This window comes from Lathyrus oleraceus, chromosome 5 (genome assembly GCF_024323335.1).
Source record: "Lathyrus oleraceus cultivar Zhongwan6 chromosome 5, CAAS_Psat_ZW6_1.0, whole genome shotgun sequence".
In the NCBI taxonomy this organism is placed as follows: Eukaryota; Viridiplantae; Streptophyta; class Magnoliopsida; order Fabales; family Fabaceae; genus Lathyrus; species Lathyrus oleraceus.
In genome coordinates this window covers 5,485,150-5,502,677 of record NC_066583.1, presented here as the reverse complement: position 1 = coordinate 5,502,677, position 17,528 = coordinate 5,485,150, and positions in this window count along the sequence as shown.

The following is a 17,528-nucleotide window of genomic DNA, read 5'->3' as shown; positions in this document are numbered from 1 at the left end:
AACGTAGCAGTGGCTGTTTTTTTTCTTTTTTTGGTTTTGTCTTATGTTTGTCTTATTATAGTCACGCATTATTTGGCCATGTAACTGCTGGGTTTATTTTGTGGTGCAATTTTCAATTGCACCTTATCTCGGTGTTCTAACCCGTGTGCTGAATTGTGTAAAGGCTTACATATTCCCGAAGAGACGGCCGGCTAGGTATTCCACTTTATTTGTGGGATACCCTTATGGAGATGGATTCTGAATTACTTAATTTTAATGTGGAGATACATCCTAAATTATCTAGCTGATTTTAATGTATTGATTTCATCGACTTTAATGTGGACCTAATTACTTAATCGATTACGGCCATCTAATTAATTGTAAAACTTTGTCTTTAAATAAGTGATCTTGGACCTCTCTTTATTACCCTACGACTACGGTATTACGGTCATGTCCCGCGAATGTGGGGATACACTTAGTAAAGACCCTTCGATTAAATCATCATGTCCCTCTAAAATAAATCGTAGTCCCTCGGATGTTGCCTTCGAATGTATGATTTTGTCCCTCGATGACCCTTCGGTGTAGCCTACGGTTAAATGATGATAGTCCCTTCGAATGCTAAGGTATCCTCACAACTGTTGCCCTCGGTGACCGATCAATGACCCTACGATGACCCTTTTACATCCAAAGGATAAAACTACTTACTTCTCAATAGTAAGGACAGTTTTACCCTCATAAGGATAGGAAATGCCCGTAAAGACCTCGGATAGGTATAACTCTTAATTGCTTATTCATAACCTAAAATACTTTTCACACCTTACACACTTCAAAACATCTTTTAGAAAATCACCACTTGGCATACATTCGTACTAGGATCATTGTCGAGCTATATTTTTCTAAACTACTTTCAAAACTAAACGAGATAACCACTTTGTATACATTCATACACGAATCATTACAAAGTTAAATTCTCCTTTTCAAAACATTTCCTACACATTTTCTCAACCACTATTTCAAACTAGAAAAACATAAATGATTGAGCAATTAAGAGCCCATGGATAACCATGGATACAAAGGGTGCTAACACCTTCCCTTTGTATAATGTACCTCCCGAACCTAAGAATCTAAATTAAGGTCTTTCCTGTTCTTTTCCACCTTTCCTTATTGGATAAAAGAAAAGTCGGTGGCGACTCTTGCTAACCGCGACATTGCGATTAAAAACACATTAAAGTCAGTTCACCGTATGACACAGATGCTCTTGCTACTCTATCCTCCATGATCAACGTGATTCGGTGGAACCACGCTCCCAGGATCGATGTGATACGCCTCGACAGGGCCGCGTATGTGTTTGCTGCTGAACTGGTAGTTGATGACAAGCCCTGGTATCACTACATCAAGTGCTTTCTGAAGAATCAAGAGTACCCTGCAGGGGCATCCAACAATGATAGAAAGACTTTGAGAAGATTGGCAGGCAGTTTCTTCTTGAACAAAGACGATGTTCTGTATAAGAGGAACTTCGACATGGTTTTGCTCAGATGCGTGGACAGACACGAAGCAGACATGTTAGTGCAGGAAGTTCATGAAGGCTCCTTCGGTACTCATGCCGGCGGACATGCAATGGCTAAGAAATTGTTGAGAGTAGGTTATTACTGGATGACCATGGAATCTGATTGTTTCAAATATGCTCGGAAGTGTCATAAATGCCAGATTTATGCTGATAAGGTACATGTGCCGCCAAATCCTTTGAATGTGATGTCTTCGCCGTGGCCTTTTGCTATGTGGGGAATCGATATGATTGGAAAGATTGAGCCGACCTCTTCCAATGGGCATCGCTTAATCCTTGTTGCCATCGACTATTTCACCGAGTGGGTCGAAGCAGCGTTATTTGCGAAGGTCACCAGACATGTGGTTGCCCGATTCATTAAGAAAGAAATCATTTGTCGCTATGGGATTCCCGAAAGAATCATTACTGATAATGGTTCTAATCTCAACAACAAAATGATGAAGGAGTTGTGCCAGAACTTCAACATTCAGCATCACAATTCTTCCCCTTACCGCCCTAAGATGAATGGTGTTGTTGAGGCGACAAATAAGAACATAAAGAAGATTATGCAGAAGATGGTCGTTACGTACAGAGATTGGCATGAGATGCTACCCTTCGCCTTGCATGGGTACCGTACTTCAGTACGTACATCGACTGGGGAAACCCCTTACTCCCTTGTGTATGGTATGGAAGCATTCCTACCTGTTGAAGTGGAGATTCCTTCTCTAAGAGTCCTGTTGGATGTCAAGTTAGACGAAGCTGAATGGATTCGGACAAGGTTCAATGAGTTGAGTCTTATCAAAGAGAAGCGAATGGAAGCCATTTTTCATGGGCAGTTGTATCAAAGTCAGATGAAGAGAGCCTTTGATCATAAAGTGCGTCCTCGATGCTTCCAGGTCGGAGATTTGGTGTTGAAAAGGATCCTTCCTCCTCAGACAGATCACAAGGGCAAGTGGACTCCTAACTATGATGAACCGTATATTGTCACCAAGGTTTTTGATGGTGGGGCCTTAATGCTTGCAACGATGGATGGTGAAAACTTCACTTCCCCTGTGAACTCAGACGCAGTTAAAAAAATACTTCGCATAAAATAGACCCGTTGGACGATAAAAAGAATAGTCCAGGCAAAAAAATGGGCATCCCGGCGAACCAAGAAAATGAAAAAGGTTCGGGAAAAAGTTAGGGATTAAAAAATGAGAAGATTGTACACCTGGTAAGTTGAAAACCTGAAAGGGCAACTTAGGCAAAAATGGGTATCCCGGTGGATTGAAAACCCGAAAAGGGCGATCCAGGCAAAAGTTAGGGATTAAGCGAATGACTGCGTTCTGAGTAGTTCTGAATCTCATCTCGTGTCAATGACTGGAAACTTTTGAAGGATAGGAAACAATCCAATCACTCTTTCAGAAAGCTGATCATCTAGAGGATCTTGAAGACGAGCAAGTCATAGCAGAATTGGAACCCAATAGAAATCCATTTCACATTGCCATTAGATTAATGTCTGTTTTATCTGTTGTGCGACTACCTCTTTCCAGGGATTGCTTCCTGATTTAAATGCCTATTCAGAGGCCGTTCAATCAATAAAATCATGTTATTCAGTATATCTCTGTTTTCATTTTCATTTTTCTGTTTTGTTTGCAAAAATTACGTCCGAATTTTTGATAAACATTGCATCATGACACATAAGAGCTTTACAGGTACATGCTTAATAAACATTTAAAATTGCTGTAAATTTTAAGTGCTTTGGATCGTCTATTCAGAACAGGTACCCTCGGGGCATTTCCTCAAAATCCCCTGCAGATGATTGTGAATGTTTTCCCCAGTGAACTCGCCAACAGACGAATTCGGTATCTTATCCCTGTAGAGCTGATCAGAGCGTTAGATTCTTCAATCCCTAGCAGGTTCTCACCACTGTACCTCCCCCCCAAGCGGTGGTTTCAGATTATACACTCCCCAGTAGAGTTGACAGTGTCAGACTATATACCCCCAGCGGAGTTGACAGTGCCAGACTGTATCTTCTCAGCAGAAGCGGCTGCTCCTCAGGGTTCGATGCCAGATCGATAATCCCAATGCCAGATCCATGGTTTCTTTCCTTGAAGCAGAACCTCGGTACCGTATCGGTGTTTGCTTCCCCTGCTGAGTCATCTCTCGCAGATCGTGGTTGCCAGAACCACTGTCGCTTTCCCCAACAGCAGGTTTTCAGTGCCGTTCTCTCCCTAGTCAGAATCTCGGTATTTCGTCATTTCTAGAACACCGTGTGGTGGGTCATTTCCCCACATAATTCTTTGCGCTGTGCATCTCCAGCAGCCTTGCCAGGGTCCAGAAGATGGTGATCATTTCCCAAGCAGATTCCCTTGCCTCGCTTTGGCATTCTACCCAGCATTTCGCATCCCTGCATGTAGAATCATATTGCATTGCATCCTCACCAAATCGCGTAGCATTTCCATTTTCATGGAGCATTACGCCATTGAAAAATTCAAACATATGCATGTAAGCATAAAACATTCTCGGTATCCCAAGTGATAAGCCAGAAGTTGTTTCCAGTACTCAGACTGAAGATTGTTCATGACTTACCTTTGTTATCCCCAGCAAGTGTCATTGGCCCATGCGCCGCCTCTATTATCGTTCCCTATTTCTGCTGATGCTGACAGGCATGAAGTTTCCGGTATTCAGACCGAAATGGCGTTCAGGCCAGTTTTCCGATGTTCAGATCGAAGAAGTTTCCGACGTTCAGGTCGATGCAACTTGTGGCGTTCAGGCCAATTTTCCGATGTTCAGATCGAAGAAGTTTCCGACGTTCAGGTTGATGCAACTTGTGGCATTCAGGCCAGTTTTCCGATGTTCAGATCGAAGAAGTTTCTGACATTCAGGTCGATGCAACTTGTGGCGTTCAGGCCAGTTTTCTGATGTTCAGATCGAAGAAGTTTCCGACGTTCAGGCCGATGCAACTTGTGGCATTCAGGCCAATTTTCTGATGTTCAAATCGAAGAAGTTTCCGACGTTCAGGTCGACGCAACTTGTGGCATTCAGGCCAGCCTCTCGGTGTTCAGACCGATATTAATAATCTCATATCTCCCGATGTTCAGATCGAAGTCATTTCCAGTATTCAGACTGATGAGCGGCATTCAGGCCATGGTTATTTCGGTGTTACCATTTATTTTGGTATCCAGGTTAACATTCTTTTTCGGTATTCAGACTGACTTTGACCGTACCAGACGGATTCTTCTTTCAAGACCACCTCTTTGCCGATTCTGATAGGCATTGTTACTTCACTTCAGTGCAAATTTTCGGGCTTTTATTGTATTCATTCCCTTGATACCTCGAAAGCACGAAAGCCATTGCTATCTTCTTTCCAGGTCTCCAGTTGATTGAATAGGGGCAGCTGTAATACCCCAAAATTTACCCTTCATTTTTCCTGGAAGCATACGCTTTACACCTCATGCATGCATTCATTTTTAGGTCATTTAGCATTTGCATTTCATCATGGCAATCGGAATCGGATCCAAGAAGCTTGAACATCATCCATGACACTTTGTGGGCTCTATTTAGATGATCAGTTAACACAAGGGAAAAACTTGAGTTACTTCCAACGGCGGTCTATTTGTCAGTCAAAACGTTAATCTTGAAGGAGCAAAGGTTTGTTCATGAGCTGTCATGCTCGCTAGGCGAAGCCCACGTGTTTTGAAAAAAAAAAAACGAAAAACGAAAATAAAATAAAATAAAATAAATAAATAAAAGAAAAAATCTTGGACTTGGACCTCTCTCATTTGAGCCCACAGGTCCACAAAAATTAGGTTATAAAAGAGGGAGAACAAACAGAAAAAAGAAGAAAAGCAAAACACTCTGAGGTTTCCTTGGAACAAAACCCTGGACAAAACCTGGAGAGAAACCTAGACAGAGAGAGTGAGAATTAATCTGCAGCAACCTCCAGGCAACTCTGAAAGGTTCATTCTGACTCACACACTTTCAGCTCAAGCAAACCCTAACATTGGTTTGCAAATCCAGCCGTGCCATTTGATTTCAACCGATCTCTCCAATCAGGTTTGCCCTATATCCATCATCTTTATGCCTTTAATTTGAATGCTCTAAATGTATGAGGTATTATGGGTGAATTTGATATCCTTTTGATGCATGTGTTTGACAAGAGGTTTAAGCCTCCTACCCTTGGTTGCTTTTTGTGAGTTTTTTGTGAATTGAAAGAGCATGATTCATGTGGTTACATTTTGATTTGGGGGCAACTCTTGATTACCCTATTTTTTTTATCTCTAACCTGTTTGTTGAGTTTTTGTGAGGGCTCACATGACTTTTGCAGGGATAACTTGCCTGGTGTTCCACTTTATTTGTGGGATACCGCCTAGAGGTTTCATTCCGATTACCTGTACTGACTCACTTTCTTTGATGGTGTTTAGCTGGGAAGGATCCCTGGGTTTCCCATTCCTCTAATTGCTGTTACTTCGGATCTTTATCCGCGTGGTACTTTTACATTTTTCCCGCATTTTACTGCTTTCCTAGCTGGAAGACCTCGATAGGAGGCAATGTTTTTGTGTGTTTATTTTTTTTTACAGGTTCCTTCGTCCAGGACTCCTTTTGCATGAGCATCCCAAACCCTAACCCTTCATTGATTTTTCTTCTCCTAAACACACGTTTACTCCTTCTACTACAGGTGAGTAAGTCTCCAAAGGTCGAGCATCCGGTAGATTGCGTAGTAACGTCGTTCGTCCAAAACCCAATCCATAACCCCGTAGTTAGCCGAACTACGGCTTGCTCTGATTCTCATTCCAGATGAGATACGTAGGCATAAGACACGATGTCTTAGCGAGCACACATCCCCCCAACCCATAGGTCAGCCGAACTACGGCTTGCTCTGATTCTCATTCCAGATGAGATACGTAGACATAAGACGCGATGTCTTAGCGAGCACACATCCCCCCAACCCCTAGGTCAGCCGAGCTACGAAGACTCTGATTCTCATATTCAGATGAGATACGTATGCAGTGGATGTGACATCCGCGCGAGTCATTTTCATTTAACCCTTTTTTTAGTAAACAACATAAGATAAACTCACACCCTTTAGACAAGAACTACAAAAGTGGATCCCGTAGAGTACTACGGATTCGTAGGGGTGCTAATACCTTCCCTTCGCATAACCGACTCCCGAACCCAAGATTTGGTTGCGAGACCTTGTCTTTTCCTTTCCTCTTTCCAGGTTTACTTCGAGCGTTTCCTTTCCCTCCTTTGGGATAAATAACGCACGGTGGCGACTCTACTGTCATTTTCTTTCGTCGGTTGTTTATTCGCACACTGTATTTTTCAGGTTGCGACAGTTGGCAAATGTTGTTATCAGAGTATGGTATTGAATACCAATCTCAAAAAGCAATCAAAGGTAGTATCTTGGCTCACCACTTGGCTCACCAACCAATTGAAGATTACTAGTCAGTGCAGTATGATTTTCCTGATAAAGAGATTTTGTACTTGAAAATGAAATATTGTGATGAACCATTGCTTGAAGAAGGGCCAGAATCTGGTTCCTGTTGGGGCATGGTATTTGATGGAGCTGTTAATCAATATGGTAATGGCATTGGGGCAATGATTATTACTCCTCAAGACACGTATTTTCCGTTTACAACTAGATTGACTTTCAAGTGCACAAATAATATGGTTGAGTATGAAGCTTGCATTACGGGGCTTGAAGAGGCCATCGATCTTAGAATCAAGTACTTAGATGTCTATGGAGATTCAACTTTGGTTGTGAATCAGATCAAAGGTGAATGGGAGATAAATCAACCCGGTTTGATACCATATAGAGATTATGCAAGGAGGATTTCAACTTTCTTTACGAAGGTTGAGTTTCATCATATCCTTCGAGATGAGAACCGGATGGCAGATGCTCTTGTAATGTTGGCTTCAATGATTATAGTGAAATATTGGAATGAAGTTCCCAATCTGATTGTGATGCGTTTTGATAGGCCATCTCACGTGTTTGTTGTTGAAGAAGCCAAAGATGAAAAGTCGTGGTATTATGATATCAAGTGTTTTCTCCAAAGTCAGATTTACCCGCCTGGGGCATCTTTGAAAGATAAGAGGACTTTGAGAAGATTAGCCGTTAACTTCTACCTGAATGATGATGTATTGTACAAGAGAAACTTTTATATGGTTTTGCTCAAATGCATGGATAGACACGAAGCAAACTTATTGATGACAGAGGTCCATGAAGGTTCCTTTGGTGCTCACTCCAATAGGCATGCCATGGCAAAGAAAATGTTGTGAGCAGGTTACTATTGGCTGACAATGGAATATGATTGTTGAAAGTTTGTGAAGAAATGCCATAAGTGTTAAATCTATGCAGATAAGATTCATGTTCCTCCGACACTATTGAACGTCATTTCCTCTACATGGCCCTTCTCCATGTGGGGAATTGATATGATTGGCATGATTGAGCCTAAAGCGTCGAATGGACATCGTTTCATTTTGGTGGCAATTGATTACTTCATAAAGTGGGTTGAAGCGGCATCGTATGCGAATGTAACCAAGCAAGTTATTGTGTGGTTTATCAAGAATCATATCATATGTCGTTATGGTGTTCCGAGTAAGATCATTACTGATAATGGATCAAACTTGAACAATAACATGGTGGAAGCTCTTTGCAAAGACCTCAAGATTGCACATCATAATTCTTCTCCCTACAAACCTAAGGTGAATGAGGCTATTGAAGCTCCAAACAAGAACATCAAGAAGATCATTCAGAAGATGGTTGTGACGTATAAGGATTGGCATGAGATGCTCCCATTTGCTTTGCACGTGTATCGTACATCCATCTGCACTTCAACAGGGGCAACCCCTTTCTCACTTGTTTATGGTATGGAAGTTGTGCTTCTAGTTGAGGTTGAGATTCCATCATTGCATGTTCTGATGGAAGCCAAGTTAACTGAGGTTGAATGGTGTCAGACCAGGTATGGTCAGCTGAATTTGATTGAAGAGATGAGGTTAACTACCATGTGTCATGGTCAATTATATCAGTAGAGGACGAAGAAAGCTTTTGATAAGAAGGTCAGGCCTCGTGTATTCAGAGAAGGTGACCTTGTGCTCAAGAAGATTTTATCTTTCAAACCAGATGCTAGGGGCAAATGGAATCCTAATTATGAAGGCTCATACCTTGTTAAGAGAGCCTTTTCGGGTGGTGTTTTGATTCTTACAACTATGGATGGTGAAGAGTTCACTCGTCCTGTGAACGCTGATGCAGTTAAGAAATACTTCGCCTAAAAAGAAAAGAACAGCTCGCTAAGTTGAAAACCTGAAAGGGCGGCTTAGGCAAAAATGAGCGTCTCGGTGGATTGAAACCCGAAAGGGAGATCCAGGAAAAAAATTAGAGACATAAACACAGAAAAAATCATCCCGATAAATTGAATACCCCACCTTGGGGCAATTTATGCAAAAATTAGGGATTATGGCAAGTAACTGCATCTTGCTGATCTTCAGTTTTGAAGACATTCTTGAGCAAGTCTGTCAATTCTGAGTCACCATCTCCGATGAAGTCACCAAGAGCACAGTGGATATCAAAGTTGGTAGAAGGATTAGTGATCATTGTATTCAATGTAGCCCTTTTCCATGCAAATTAACATTTTTCAACTTTTGTAAAGATCTATGGAGTCTTGCCATTTACAGACTACCATTCCATTAAATAAGTGTAAGCAATGCTGAAGTCATGTGGAAAGGCCATGCATTCGTGTGTGAGAAATGGAACTTTAAATCTTCCAAATGGTCTTTCAACTTTAAGCCATGCGCAAGTCATTTATTCTTTGTCCAAATGTGATGAATTTGGACTTTTTGGAAAGGTTAGATCAAGAGGAAAAAATTTCTAGTTGAACACTTTTTCATTTGAAGCTTGTATCATGATGAATTTTGAGGTGGGAGTTTGGAAAATCAAATATATCAAAAAAAATTCTAAGTATCAAGCCATATGTTCACTTTTTCCACCTTGAGTAACGTTTTCTATGGGATTAAAATGAGAAAAGTTCCTTCATAAAAGTTGTATCTATCTCAAAGTAATTCAAATTGGTCATAAATTTGACCTCATTTGGATTTAACATGAAGGAGTTATGCATTTTAGAAGTTGAGGAAAATCACTTGTTCAATGGCATTGGCCCAAAATGACCTATAATGTTTCCTCATATCACATGTATTTAAAATTTGAATTTGAACTTCCTCCAAACATAAAGGTTGAAGTAGACATCTTGAATTTGATTATTAAACTTGAATGGATTTCATCTCATGAAAATTGAGCAAGTTATGGTCTTGGGAAGTTGACCTCCAAATTAGGGTTTAGACAAAATGACCTATAATCTTTCACCATAAAAATGACTGTCCAAGAAAACTTAGCTCTATACCTCAACATGAAAGTTGTTTTTAATGTCATTTAGAGTAACTTTTATCTTGGAATAATTTTCATATGACACAAATTGTAGAAGATAGGGTCCAGGGAACCCCAGTTTTGACAAGTTGAATTCCTCTGGTCAACCACCATGAACCAACTTGCTAGCTTGATATTCTCTTGACTTTTGGGACTCAGGGAGGATAATATATGCATAAGATGATGTAATGTGAAGTATCCCTTGAAATATTTGATCAATTGGTGAAGAAACGTGTTGAAGAAGTTACATAAGATACCCAGATGAATTAGGGTTTCCAAGGCAAACCAACTCCAAACTCTTGATGATTTCTTGATCAAAATAACATGTGAAGATAGTGGGGATTCATATATGATACTTAGAGCCATATTAAACCATTTCTTGATTGAGCTCTTGCAATGAGGGTCTTAAACCCTAGATATTAGCTTGATAGATCAAAGGTGAGCATGTGCACTACCTACAAAAGAGTTAAACTATATAATGACATATTTTTGGTATTTTGGTTAGTAAATAAAGAAAAAAGAAGTATGATACAATAAAATGTGCTTGGGGATATCTCCCAATGAAAACCCAAAGAATGAGGGGTAAAGAGGATGCCAAGGTGTGATCCCAATGCTAATGCATATGATGAGAATAACATCAGGGATCTTAGGGTCAAAATTGAGGTCTTATAGTCTCCACCTGTTGAAGGAAGACCATTGATCATGTGTTTGACTGTGCTTGAAGAGAGTATGGGTTGTGTTCTTGGTCAACAAGATGAATCTGGAAAGAAAGAGTACGCAATTTACTACCTCAGTAAGAAGTTCACCGACTGTGAGACTCGATAATCTATGCTTGAAAAGGCATGTTGCACATTGGATTGGGCTGCTAAGAGACTACGCCAGTATATGGTGAATCATACTACTTGATTGATATCAAAAATGGATCCAATCAAGTACATTTTTGAGAATCCTGCTTTAACTAGGAGGATTGCCCGTTGGCAGATGTTGTTATCTGAATATGATATTGAATATCGATCTCAAAAAGCGATTAAAGGTAGTGTCTTGGCTGATCATTTGGCTCACCAACCGATTGAATATTACCAGTCAGTACAGTATGATATTCCTGATGAAGAGATTCTGTACTTGAAAATGAAATATTGTGATGAACCATTGCTTGAAGAAGGGCCAAAACCTGGTTCCCGTTGGGGCATGGTATTTGATGGAGCTGTTAATTCATATGGTAATGGAATTGGAGCAGTGACTATTACTCCTCAAGGCACTTATTTTCCGTTTACAACAAGATTGACCTTCAAGTGTACAAACAATATGGTTGAGTATGAAGCTTGCATTATGGGGCTTGAATGGGCCATTGATATCATAATCAAGTATCTTGACGTCTATGGAGATTTAGCTTTAGTTGTAAATCAGATCAAAGGTGAATGTGAGACGAATCAACCCGATTTAATACCATATAGAGATTATGCGAGGAGGATTTCGACTTCCTTTACAAAGGTTGAGTTTCATCATATCCCTCGAGATGAAAACCGGATGGCAAATGCTCTTGCAATGTTGGCTGCAATGATTGCGGTAAGATTTTGGAATGAAGTTCCTAACTTGATTGTAATGCGTCTTGATAGGTCAGCTCATGTGTTTGATGTTGAAGAGGTCAAAGATGAAAAGGCATGGTATTTTGATATTAAGTGTTTCCTCCAAAGTCAGATAACCCGCCTGGGACATCTTTGAAAGATAAGGAGGCTTTGAGAAGATTAGCTAGCAACTTCTACCTGAATGGTGATGTGCTTTACAAGAGAAAATTCGATATGGTTTTGCTCAAATGCGTGGATAGACATGAACAAACTTATTGATGACTGAAGTCCATGAAGGTTCCTTTTGTACTCATTCCAATGGACATGCTATGGAAAAGAAGATGTTGAGAGCAGGTTAGCTGACAATGGAATCTGATTGTTGCAAGTTTGTGAAGAAATGCAACAAGTGTCAAGTTTATGCAGAAAAAATTCATGTTCCTCTGACACTGTTAAATGTCATTTCCTCTCCATGGCCCTTCTCCAAAGACTTCAAGATTGCACATCATAATTCTTCTCCCTACAGACCTAAGATGAATGGGGCTGTTGAAGCTGCGAATAAGAACATCAAGAAGATTATTCAAAAGATGGTTGTGACGTATAAGGATTGGCATGAGATGCTCCCATTCTCTTTGCATGGGTACCGTACATCTATCCTCACTTTAACAGGGGCAACCCCTTTCTCACTTGTTTATGGAATGAAAGTTGTGCTTTGATGCGTGCTTTTCGCAAGTATACGAACGCGTCAGAGTAATATAAAAGATTGTCGAATCCACAGAGACCAAGTGTCAATCTATCGTTATCTATTGTTATGGTGTTTATCTTAGGTAATCAAAATAAGGGTTTTTAGAGTGTGAAATGAAAAGTAAAGGGTTGAATAAAGTTCAATTAATAAAGACAGGCTCGAATGTAATTCGCATAATCAATTAATAATCCAAGTACTTGCTAATAGAACTACTTATGGACAGTGTTTCCTACTTTGAAAAGAACCAATTTAACGGGAACTGTCGCTTTCGCGTATTCAGAACCGAGTTGTACTCCCTAATCAAACCCTCTTATTTTCACTTATAAAAAGGCGCGCATTGCGTTAGAGTAGTAAACCTATTTTTAAGAAATAAAGTATCTTGACTAAGTTGAAAAGTATTTTAACCTGGATTTCTTAACCAAAAGAGGTTCTCACGAACCAGACTCTAAACTTATAAACGCGTCCGAAAATAGTTTTAAAATCACTTTTCTTCTTAAGTTAAAAACTCCTAATGAACTAAACAAAGCGCTTTCGCTGTTTTTGAAATAGTTAAAAACAATTAAGTTTAGATAGACGTTGGACGGCTTTCAATCTTACCCAACGGAATTGAAGTGCGGGAAAACTTAAGTTGAAAGTTAAAATAGCCCTTAAGTGTTTCTACGAACAATTGTACGGATTATCGGTTCAATTACGATCCTTACATTCTAACCTTATAGATTTAGTTAGACATGGTAAAGTAAAGGTGCGTTTAATTTAAATAAAAGTAGTGCGAGTGCGGAAAGTAAATAAAAGTAGTGCGAGTGCGGGAAATAAATAAAAGTAGTGCGAGTGCGAAAACTAAATAAAGTAAAGCGAGTGCGGGAAATAAATAAAGTAAAGCGAGTGCGAGAAATAAATAAAGTAAAGCGAGTGCGAGAAATAAATAAAGTAAAGCGAGTGCGGGAAATAAATAAAGTAAAGCGAGTGCGGGAAATAAATAAAGTAAAGCGAGTGCGGGAAAACAAAATAGGTAAAGGTAAGCAATAAAAACCTGCTCCAATCGGAGGGTTGAATAAAATGCAAAGCGGAAATGAAAACGGCGGCATGATTAACTTTCTTTCAAAGTGCTCCTAACTCGATTACAGACTCGATCACAAAACTCGATTACACAATTGTGGTAACACCCCAATGCGAAGCGATTACCACTTTAAAATACTGAATATATGCCTAAGTGAAACAAAGTTTGCTCTAAGTTTGCCTCTGCTCTAAGTTTGGATGCCTAAACAAGTGAATTCGAGTTTCTATTTATAAGCAAGTAAAATGATGGAAATGACAAGGATGCCCTTCAACTTGAAAATGGGAGGGAAAACTTTTCCTCTTGTGGCGCCCGCCACAAGGCCAATCTGAGGCGCCTTAGTGGAAGTAGTGGGGAACGTGGCAGTTGAGGGAAGTTGAGCTAGGACACGTCATGGCAGGGTCTATGGCGCCAGGCACAGTGGGAGCCACAAGTACAAAATGTTGAATTTAAGGGTTTTTAGCTCTTTTTCACTCCTTTTCTCGATCGGGGCTCCGATTAAAGTAAAAACCTGAAAACAAAGAGAAACATAGTAATAACACAACAAAATGACATTGAAACTACTAAAATGCATGCGAAATCGGAGTCGAAAATACGGTGAATTTCAGTGTCATCAATCTCTCCCACACTTAAACCTTTGCTTGTCCTCAAGCAAAACATTAAAAAGCTCATAGAAGAAAAACTGGTGTAAACGAGTGCTTCAGGTTAAAAGATTTCTAAGTTCAAGTCGGGATGTAGTGATAGGTACTAACTGAGTGAACTAAAGGTATCATGATGACACTAATCCGCAAATACGGACATAAACTTCATTCCTATATTAATCAACTCATATTATCCATTAATACCGTGGCCTGCCTCTTCATCTCTTTTTGTGTCATTTTCATTCAGGCGCAATCACATTAAGCCCGTTATCCGTACATGCTTCATAGCAGAGTGACCTGTTAGTGATTATGATCTAAACATGGGGTTTCTGGCACATAGATATGTGTAAACCCTTTTATTCGACCCAATTGTAGTTGTGGGGGATCGGATCGTCATCCGCCCTACCGAGTTCAGTGCCAGACACCTCTAAACCAACTAACAGCGGGTAAGTTTTTCTTTTTCATTTTCTTTTTGTAGCAAATTTTTACAATTCTTTGGTTTAAATGACTTTGTGAGGGTCACCTATACCTGAGTTGCCTTTTTGCTTTCTTTTATTTATTTTGCTGGATCATTCACTTATTTGCATCGGTCCCCTACGTAGAGGATGCGTAGGCCGAAGCTGACTGCTGAGATAAACTACTGAGGACTTATACTGAAATGATGATTAAGGCCATGGTATATGGGGTTTCGGGAATGATTCCTATATTTATTAAGTCTATGGTGCTAAAACAATACTGATGTTTCAAAAAAATTCTCCCAAGTCACCGCATCCTTACTCAAACCCATCTTTAAAACCCAAAAACTTTCAGAATAACACTGTTTTCTTTTGTAAAAATTTTTTTTTTGGTAAGGCTAAAGGTATGAGGAGATTAGATTGTACTAAAGATACACTATATTTGGTGACTCGTCAGACTCATGCATTATCTAAGACACTTAAACTAAAAGCAAAATAAAATAAAGTAAACAAAAAGCAATAAAGATAAATAAACTATCTAAAAACAGCAAAGAAAATGAACAAACTAACTGAAAATAGCAAACAAAAGTGATAAAGGCTCCTCCCACACTTAAATCGAACATTGTCCCCAATGTTTCGAAATAAGATAAAGGAAGAGTTACCTGACAACCTACTGCTGACCACTGGTGCCTTCGCCATCCTGAGGTGGACGACGGGATCGGGTACGACGATGGTCTCGCTGATCCGTCCTGACCTGTAAGGCATCCTGAGCAGTCCTCACCTCTCGAAGGTTACCCAAAATGGAACCTTGAGTGGCTTCGATGAGTGCAATATGTTGATGGTGGTATTGTTGCTGACGGGCTTGCGTATTTGTAATCGTAAGCAGGGACTGTAAAACAGTATCATAAGATCTATCTGTCCTCCGCTGTGATTCTTGCATGAAGTTAATGTTATCCGCCAGTTGTTGTTGGATGGTAGAGAGTAGGTCATCACGCCTTTTCTCTCTAGCCATGTGGTCACGCCACATCTCCTCTGTAATATAAAAGCCAGGAACGATACCTTGTCGGGAGGATCTCCCGATTTTGCAACCGTTCGATAATCTTCCTTTGCCTATCTCCCGGTTTCCCTCCTCGAAGAATGAATCCATTAAACTCCGTTGTGTAGCTCTTGTAATGAGACGAAGAAGATGAAGTGGGTTGTGAAAAGGTTGGATTTTTATGAAATCCGACGGATGAAAATGAAAATGGAAATTGGGAAGATGATTTGTATGGTGTGGGGATGAGAAAGGTGTGAGCTTTTTGTTGATTCAAGGACGTTTTTGCAAGGTGGAAAAATGGGTTTTGAAGGTTGTAAGGTGTAAAAATGGTGAAGAAAGGGAGTCTTCCCCGAGCTTATACAGACGCTGTGGCGGGCGCCACAGGGTCTATGGCAGGCGCCACAAGGCAAAATCTGGCTGGGCCGGATTTTGGTCCTTTGGCTTGGGCTTCTCGTTGTCTTTTGGCTTGGGGGGTCTGGATAGCATTTGTCTTGTAATTTCCTAGTAACATGAGGCTTGCATAATTTTATAAAAATAAAAATAAAATAAAATTTTAAACATTAGACTAAAAAATAAATAAACAATTAATATATTTAAACTATAATAAAATGTAAATAAAATAAACAAACATAATATATATATATATATATATATATATATATATATATATATATATATATATATATATATATATATATATATATATAATATATATATATATATATATAAATGTAGAAATGACAATGTGCTAACATAGTTAATAAAATATCCCAAATGCAATGATATAAAATAAGGTATGTAATTGCGAGAAATAAAAGCATAAAAAGAGATAAAATAAGATGAAATGGTAAGATCATATAGTAGGGGTTTCGTCTTCCTGAGTAGATCCACGGAGCATGGCTACCTCCTGCCTAAGCTCTGCGATCTCCTGATATAAACAGTCGGCCTCGGTAGCGTGAGTGAGATCAGATACTCCCATCTGTAAGGTGAGGTCAGCCACCTCTTGTCTAAGCTCTGCGATATCTCTACGACACTCTGCAATCTGGGTGCGAATGTCGGGGGTCTGCAATGATAAATTGTTAGAGAATACAGTGATCCTGGGAGAAGGTGGTGCAGGCGTATACTCAGCAATAGGTGGTGATCTCGGCTCCTCGATGGTCTCTCCCTGGCCCTCCAAAGCATAACTCCAGTTCGCTGGATCATGCACACTAGTCATCATAGGATCAGGTAGTGTAAAATAATGAATCGCCTCGCTGTCGACTAGCAATCTAAACTGACATGGGTGGAAGGAGGCTCTCCTCATCAACCCTCTGGTCAAACAGAAGTCGATATCCATGGTAGTGTACCCACAGTAGGTCCAGAGATGTAACAGCTTGCGAGATAGACCTAGAGCGATAACAATCTGTGTGATGATCCCTCCTACATGTATGACTCCTTCAGTCGATCTGGAAACACCGCTGAGGCCACATAATAGAAAGTTCCCACATGCTACTGGGCGAGACTGGGATGCACAAAATAGTAGGAAGATCTCCTCTTCACTCAGTAATGTCTCAGCATCCGGTTTTCCTAGGAAGGAATGTGCCAGTATCATCTGGAAGTATCTAAAAGCAGGGTTATGTATAGCCTGGGATAACTGAGTAGAAGGATCCTGGCTCCCTTCACCTGAGATGTCAGTCCAGAACTTCTCCACTTCCTTCCCCAGAAAGTATCCCATATGTGTCTCGGGGATAGCGTCAGAAGTGGTCTGGAAACCCAATAGGTCACCGAACTCTTTCTGGCTGAAAGAGTACTCAACTCCAAAAAGTCTAAAAGCAGCATACCCATCCGGTCCAGAGTAGGGGTCATAGTCAAAAGAACTGAGGAACTCCAATGTCAAATTCCTATAGGTGTTACTCAAATCGTCAGCGAACTCGTCCTAGTGGAGCTGGTGGCTCAGAAATCGGATACTTGGCTCAATGCCCAGTGCTTCCATGCAGTGCTGATCTGGATAACGTATGGGCGCCATATGGCGCTGATAAAGAGCTATGTAGCGCTCTCTCTGAGCGTCATCTCTATAGGCCACATGCATATCGTCGAAGTCCTGCATCCTGTAAAAGTTAGGAAAGGGAT